This window comes from Pinus tabuliformis, chromosome 8, assembly GCF_031772625.1.
Source record: "Pinus tabuliformis cultivar Carrire ecotype Pingquan chromosome 8, CPIR1, whole genome shotgun sequence".
NCBI classification, from domain to species: Eukaryota; Viridiplantae; Streptophyta; class Pinopsida; order Pinales; family Pinaceae; genus Pinus; species Pinus tabuliformis.
This window is the reverse complement of record NC_142294.1, coordinates 1756334134-1756342835: the sequence shown is the minus strand read 5'-3', so window position 1 is coordinate 1756342835 and position 8702 is coordinate 1756334134. Positions and strand designations below refer to the sequence as shown.

Genomic DNA, 8702 nt, shown 5'->3' with positions numbered 1-8702 from the left:
TTTTGAACGAAAATCTTAAAAGGAATAGTTGTTGGTAAACCATTGATTTTAAAAAAATGGGAGTGAATTTCTTATGTCAGTGAGCATTCTGACTTTATCTTACCACTGAGTCCGTGCTAGCCCTGCATTTCTAGGTAGTTCAACAATGTTATTAGGCTTGCTGAAATTCAACGGGATCCATTACCTGAGAATATAGACGTCAATGGGATTCATTGCCGGACAAGATAACTATATGTAACATGAAAATTGAATCTGAACCCTGATCTTGATCAGTGAATCCTGACTTAAATTGCCTTCTGATTCTGGTCTTCATCTTATATAAAAAAATTGAATACGTGTGTAAGGTGTTATAAGGTCTCAAAAATTCATTTCTATATTAACTTCCCTTTACCACTATTTTTTCAAAATATATACTGTTGTCTTACATTTAGGTTTTCAAAACTTGTGAGTATGCTTCAGAATACTCTCTCCTAAAATATTATAGGTATTACCGTATTAGGGTCGACTAAAATTGGAGTGCCTGAAAAGAAGGATTCTAGAATGGTACAGGCTCAAATAAATGGGATGCACTGACAAGTATAAGCAATACTTTCATATTGAATAAATTTTATTACAGCAAAGTAATTCGTCTAAAGCAACAGATGGCTTATGCATGCAAATTTTATATTAGCAAAAAAATGGCTGATGTATGGAAACTTTATATCTACATTTAAACTTAAGTTTCAGTAAAGTAACACTCTTTAGAGAACCCCTTTCATGTAGAAAAGCATCGTCCAGATAGAAAAGCAGATGTAATGGTCCATCTAGGTGTGATCCTAGGTGAAGGCATGATTATCCTTGGAAATCTTATGGATAAAAAATGACCATTAAGCACATCCATGATTATTGCATTTTTTTGCAATTGATACTTCTTATAATCAACAAAGTAACCTTTTTTCATGTCAGCCATGAATCAAACAGGGAAGCAGATACCCACATAATACACACCTTTTTTATAAATACAGAACAACCTACAAAAACTGAGGTTGGGATTACACAGAAAAATATATTACGTTTTTTTTTTCAAGTTTTGCTCTTCTTTTTATAAGATTTCACAAATTACAAAGATGGTGGTGTAATTGTCACATTGGAAATTGATTAGGTAGACCAACCATAGTCACTCTGCGATCCACTATGCTAATTTGAGATGAATTGATAAATTGTCTACTCAAAGTAATTATGTGGTAAAGCGTTTCCCTTTAAAAAGAACTCCTCTCTATGCCGCTGCGTGCAATGGTGAGTTCTTAGATCACTTTGTTAGACGATCAGGGTAATACTATCCATTGGATTATTATCATTTCAACTGCCCAGCTTCCGCAACATGTGTTATCATATCAACCGCTTTCAGATTTGGTCATGTTAGGGTTTTGAATGGTTATGTGAGGCTGTGTGTGTGGTATCAACAGAATCTGGGGCAGGAGCAGCAGAGCATCATACGAAACTAGAAAAGGCTGCATGCGCCTACGATTTTGCCGCATATTACCTGAGAGGATCGAAAGGCAAGCTAAATTTTCCCCTTTCCCCACTGGAAATCCCCTGCATCTCTTCTTTATCGCCACCTGAAATTCAAGACTCTTCCGCCAAATTCGCCACAGAAGAATTGTCGCTATCGCCACCTGAAATTCAAGACTCTGCCGCCAAGTTCGCCACAGAAGAATTGTCGCTGTCATCTGAACCAGCGTTCCATCTTCTGGTTTGAAAGCGGAACACTGCATTGACGACCAAGAGATTTGGGCGGAGAACAATCCCGCATTTTGCGATTGGGTACTTCTTTTATATGTGGAGAGCGGCAAGTCTCCAAATTTAAATGAATTCTCTCCCTTCGATGAGTCCATGGAGTACGTTGGGGTTCACTAGTAGCCCACTAAGGCAAAGCCGTAAATTTATAAATTCTTTTTATGGAATTGCTGACTTCTCCTACAGGGCATTGTCAGTAGCCATCCAGGGCAGAAATTTCACATCAGAATGAAATGTTTTCAAGCTCTCCATTTCGGATTAGAAGCTAGCAAGTGAAATTGAGCATACACAATTAAGTTTATCACCAAAGGTTTCTGACGGCAACGAACACCCTTCTCTTTTTATTTTCAATTCTCTTAGAGGGTGTTGACGGTGGCTATCCATGGCAGAAAGTTGTTTTGCAATCAAAATCTGTCTTTATGATATTTGTCCATTCCCTGCCTGAGTCAGTGTCTGTGTGCTTATGCTTAATGCTGATGAATGACATTGGTGGATGAAAGCTGCTCTTCATATTGAGAAGATGAGCCACCAACAGAAAATGAGGCCACATCTTCATTATTATTTGTACACAATCAAGTTTAAACCAAAAAAATTGGCAAAAAGATGATAGAATTGCAATCTATTTTGAGTTCCATTCACCGGCAGAGTTTGATGGGCGTTTGAAACAATTGCAAGAATGATATGATAGACTGGAGTTTTCCGAGTGGAATGGGGACTTACGAGAACATAAAAGAAGATGGCCTTTGAGTTTCCAAGATTTTGAGGATGCCATTCCTCCCCAGTTTTCCATTCAACTGCTATGTGAATTAACTGATGGTAATGCTATAATCAGTACTGGAGTGGGCCAACACCAGATGTGGGCAGCCCAATGGTTCCAATATGAGAGACCTCGACTGTGGCTGACATCAGGGGGTCTCGGGGCTATGGGATTTGGTTTGCCTGCAGCACGGCCAATCCAGGGGCTACTGTTGTTGATATAGATGGAGATGTCAGTTTTCTGATGGATGTGCAAGAATTGGCCACCATCATGGTAGAAAACCTGCCTGTTAAGATGATGGTATTGAACAATCAGCACTTGGGTATGGTGGTTCCCATGGTGGTTCAATGGGAAAATCGCTTTTACAAAGCAAACAGAGCACATACTTACCTCGGGGATCCATCTGCTGAATCTGAGATTTTCCTCAATCTTTTGAAGATGGCAGATGCATGCAATATACCAGCAGCTAGGGTAACAAAGAAAGCAGATGTCAGGGAGGCCATTTCACAAATGCCCGATACCCTGAGCCATATTTATCGGATGCCATTGTGCCACGCCAGGAGCATGTCTTGCCTATGATACCCAGTGGTGGAGCTTTTAAAGATATTATAACCGAAGTTGATGGAAGAAGAGCATACTAAAAAGAAGAGGCTAAGCCGTTTCTCATTGTATAAGATTATTCTAGGTTCTAAAAGTGCATTTTCATTGTTTTCCTTTTGAAGGTATGGAGAAAGCTTTATTTTCTCTCCTCTGCAATTTTATTGGTAGGACACATTTTATTTTTCTAACTTATATACAGTACATAAATTAGGACAAGTTTGGACACCTTAGATTGTTCACAAAGTCTTGATTTTATGTTTATATGTTGTGATTGCTAAGAAAAAATGCAGCAAACTTTCATCTCTGTTTCTACTGATATTGGGTGGCCCATGAGGCAAGGACATAAATTGGGTGGCCCATGAGGCAAGGACATAAATTGTGGTGCATTGTATCTCTACTTCGACTTATTTTCTCTATTTGCCTGTTTGTTATAGCAAATGTGCATTCATTTCATTGCATTGAGCATTTTGCAAAGTAAGATTCACATAAGATATCCAAGGATGAATTAAAAATAACCTATACGAGGAGGATAAATGTGGTAGTGTCATGGATTGCATAATAACATATGGCATACAGGTTTGATGGTAACTCACTATTTCTACCTTTGACAATGGACTGAAAAGATGCCTATCCTATATGTAAGAAATTTGTGTTCTAAAGATTTTTTGAATGGCTAACTCGGAATCTTGAAGTCAAAGACTTTTTACTAAATGTCTTTGCCAGATACCTTAGAGATGTAACTGTTATTGTACTTAGCTATTGTCTAACAATTATAACAGTTAGTGAATTCCATATTGTAGGACATATGTTGGAAAGTCAATTTTTGGTTGTTTCTAGAATTTTAGAGTTGACCTTTCCTGTATTATTATAAAACCTTGACCATTGAAACTCCTGTAACAACAATAAGATCTAATGAAACCAAAATGAACAATGATAACAATATAATCAAATTCACTTTCATTAATTATGATAATTCATGATATGGGTAAAACATGGTAATTGAAATTATGACCATTGCCATACTCCAGCTGGTATTCCGAGTTGTTCCAACACGGTCTGGAGGATACTGAGCAAGAAGATAACTCCCAATTTCTCACTTCACCCCAACAAGAGCTTGCACAGCACTATATATCCATCTCCCAAAAACCTTTATACCCAAACAAAACACACCTGCTACTGCATATTATTTCCAAAACTATCACTCCACAAACAAGAAGACTCTTTCTCCGATAGTGAGACAATCCTCTGTTTAGCGAATATAAACTCAAATCGAAGCAATCCATGCCCAAAGCAATACCAATCGCTGATGTCATCACAGCAACTCTAAGTTTAGAGGGTGCCATGGAATGTGTATGATACCATTTGTTACTGACTCTTTCCAATGCAACAAGCACTGCCCGAGAAACAAGAAGGCTCTTTCTCCGATAGGTACTCTGTTTAGCGAATATAAACTCAAATCGAAGCAATCCATGCCCAAAGCAATACCAATAGCTGGTGTTATTACAGTAACTCTAGGTTTAGAGGGTGCCATGGAATGTGTATGATACCATTTGTTACGGCCTCCTTCCAATGCAACAAGCACTGCCCAACTAACAGAGCAAATCACGTTGACACAACCCACCATGAATATTGAGGTTCTGAGGCTTAGAAGATCACCTCTGAATGACAACAGTGAGCAAAAGTTGGGGCTACTGGCATTAGATCTCACCTCAACCACATTTATAAACACATGGCCAGCAAACCCTCTTCCTCTGTACTTGTCCACAATGGAGTCCCTGACTGCCCTTCTAGCCACTAAAGCGTTAGAGAAGTCATCCACCTTGAAGCGCTAGAAAAGCCATCCACTCTGAACCGAAAAATAAAATGAAGCGTTAAACAGCTTGCAGAAGGTGATTCCACCTGAGGATTACTCTGTGTCAAACTCTTATTTCGGAAGTGATCATTCTCCACATGCAACAGGCCCTGCTTGCAAACATAGCAGCCATGTTTCAGGCAGCGGCGACATGGGAGTAGGCACAGGGAATCAGACAGTCATTTGAGCCATGGACGCATTGGGCGGCTCGCGTGACAACAAAACAACGGAGTATTCCTTTAGTCCTTCCTGATTCTGACATGTGGTCACTCCAAAACGATTAATGCCCTCCAATCCATTTATTTTCTCCGGCTGGGGACCTAATAGGGTGGCCGTAACATCTCTGGCACCAATCTCTAAAGAAACCCTACCTCTTTTGAAACTCCTAAAGAAAACTACTAACTTGCCCATACATGTGATTCCTAAATCAGAAAAACTGACCAAAACAGTCACCGTTCCACTTATGTGGAGCTGTCCAGTTAGCCATGATCCCCACCAGCAAATTAATTTGAGGATCATCATGTATAGCCTTCCCTGCCCATCCTTGAGGACAGCCATTTTACCAACTAGTTTCTCAAACTGTATAAACAGAGACTCCCAGTACTCTTGCTCTCCCAATCTTAATATATAATTATATAACAACCTAAAAGGAACAGGAATGCAATTTTTTGTTAAAAGAAAGCTTGGAGAATAGGAATATATCCATACACCACTGGCTCTTATAAAGAAAGTGAAACATACAAATCTCTCTTTATATATATGTTTTTAGGACCACCTGCCGGAGCCTTGATGAGGAATACCAAGAGGATAATACAGCGAGAAAAATTATTTTCGTGGTACCTCTTCAAAACCTACAGCTCCCAAGCATCTAATTAGGCAAACAGAATCAACCTAACTCCGTTTTCAGGTTAGTTTCAGGCTTATTCTACATTCATTAACACTCCTTCTTTTTACTTCATTCCACAATGACAATACTCTTTTCCTTTTTGCTTTATTCCACACTCATTAAGATCAAAGATATATTTGATCTTGCGTGATATATTTGATTTTATTTTGTCTGCGTGGGGTGTGGGGAGCCTTGCTCAGTGCCTGCAGGATTCAGAGATGGTAGCAGGGAGGACTGCACAGTAAAATTTATATGTTCCATCACCAGAATATGGCTGAGCTTAAATGGTGCAATTTGCAAATGAAAAGAATTAAAGAGGCAGTAGCAGCTGCATGAGTTGTAAAGCAATTTTATCAAAGACTATGGTCCAATACAATGTGAACAATGATCAGGTGTACAATGATCAGGTGTAGCATTTTGGAGTCACTCCAAAATAAGGCAAATCATCAGAATTCTAATAAATGTTAATATTATTGGATGTTTTAGTAAAGTCTCAATGATGTGCAATTCAATGAAACATAACACAGTCATTTCTCAATCAGAAATGTCTTTATTCCTAAAATAACCTACAATCTACAGTTCATGAAAACTTCCCTTGCCTCATTATTCAAAGCTAGAAAACCCAATTCCACATAGAGAGTTGAGAAGGAAAAATAACCTAATCATGCATCAATCTCATCTCCATACAAGCTTTTCAAGGAAGTAGAAGTACAATGTCTAAATTCACCTCTTGATTTGGTGTCATAAGTTAACCCTCATCGGCTATTATATTAAACTTGTCAATTACATATCTTTCGTACTCTTACATGATGTGGCCTCAGCATTGAATTCAAGCTTCAAGCTTCCTGCCAATCTTTTCTCCGCATTGTAAATCCATTTTGATAATTCTCCGGATCCCATATACTATAATGAACTAGTCCCCTGTCCCACTTGTGACTTGTAAGACATTCAAAATAATCTTTTAGCCTACTATTAAAAAGTCTCTTGCCAAAGTTCAAAATCAGATGAGGGTTGAAGGTTGGAAAATCATGGGGCGATAAGAAATTTAATATTCCAAGAAGAGGAGGTAGTAGTAGATTCTAAATAAATTAGCAATGCAACAACATAAATGTTTGCAACAAATTTAGAGAGATCCACCTTCTTGAATAATGCACACACTACATGGATAATGGATTTCTGCACTTTATGCCTTACAGCGTTCCCTTTACAACATCTGGTGCAAATGTTGCTTAAATTCCATTTAATATCACATGAAACTCCTATAACAACAATAAGATCTAATAAAACCAAAATGAACAATGATCATGAAATAATCAAATTCACTTTCATTAATTATGAGAATTCATGATAGGGGTAAAACATGATAATTGAAATTATGACCACTACCATACTCCAGCTGGTATTCCGAATTGTTCCACCACTGTCTGGAGGATACTGACCAAGAAAATAAGTCCCAATTTCTCATTTCACCCAAACAAGAGCTTGCGCAGCACTATATATCCATCTCCCAAAAACATTTATACCCCAACAAAACACCTGCTACTGCGCTCCCTCATATAATGCATAGTATTTCCAAAACTATCACTCCACAAACAAGAATATATCCATCTCCCAAAAACATTTATACCCCAACAAAACACCTGCTACTGCGCTCCCTCATATAATGCATAGTATTTCCAAAACTATCACTCCACAAACAAGAAGACTGTATATAATGCATAGTATTTCCAAAACTATCACTCCACAAACAAGAAGACTGTTTCTCCGATAGGTACTCTGTTTAGCGAATATAAACTCAAATCGAAGCAATCCATGCCCAAAGCAATACCAATAGCTGGTGTTATCACAGTAACTCTAGGTTTAGAGGGTGCCATGGAAGGTGTATGATACCATTTGTTACTGCCTCCTTCCAATGCAACCAGCACTGCCCAACTAACAGAGCAAATCAGGTTGACACAACCCACTCTGAATATCGAGGTTCTGAGGCCTAGAAGATCACCTCTGAATGACAACAGTGAGCAAAAGTTGGGGCTATTGGCATTAGATCTGGCCTCAACCACACTTATAAACACATGGGCAGCAAACCCGCTTGCTCTGTACTTGTCCACAATAGAGTCTCTGACTACCCTTGCAACCACTAAAGCGTTAGAGAAGCCATCCACTTTGAAGCGCTAGAAAAGCCATCCACTCTGAACCGAAAAATAAAATGAAGCGTTAAACAGGTTGGAGAAGGCGATTCCACCTGAGGATTACTCTCTCTCAAGCCCTTATTGTCGAAATGATCATTCTCCACATGCAACAGGCCCTGCTTGGAAACATAGCAGCCATGTTTCAGGCAACGGCGACATGGGAGTAGGCAGAGGGAATTTGCCCATACATGTGATTCCTAAATCAGGAAAACTGACCAAAACAGTCACCGTTCCACTTATGTGGAGCTGTCCAGTTAGCCATGATCTCCACCAGCAAATTAGTTTGAGGATCATCATGTATAGCCTTCCCTGCCCATCCTTGAGGACAGCCATTTCACAAACTAGTTTCTCAAACCCTATAAACAGACACCCCCAGTACTCTTGCTCTCCCCATCTTAATATATAATTATATAACAACCTACAGCTGCCAAGCATCTAATTAGTCCAACAGTATCAACCTAACTCCGTTTTCATGTTAGTTTCAGGCTTATTCTACATTGATTAACACTCTTTCCTTTTACTTCATTCCACAATGATAATACTCTTTTCCTTTTTGCTTTATTCCACACTCATTAAGATCAAAGATATATTTGATCTTGCGTGATATATTTGATCTTATTTTGTCCTTTTTTTAATGAGTTC

At 38.7% G+C, this 8702-nt stretch overlaps 1 pseudogene; it reads left to right on the top strand.

Moving 5' to 3' along the window:
* The first annotated feature begins 1177 nt into the window (after positions 1–1177).
* Positions 1178–3414, top strand: LOC149243139 (acetolactate synthase 2, chloroplastic-like; annotated as a pseudogene).
* The last annotated feature ends 5288 nt before the right edge of the window (positions 3415–8702 follow it).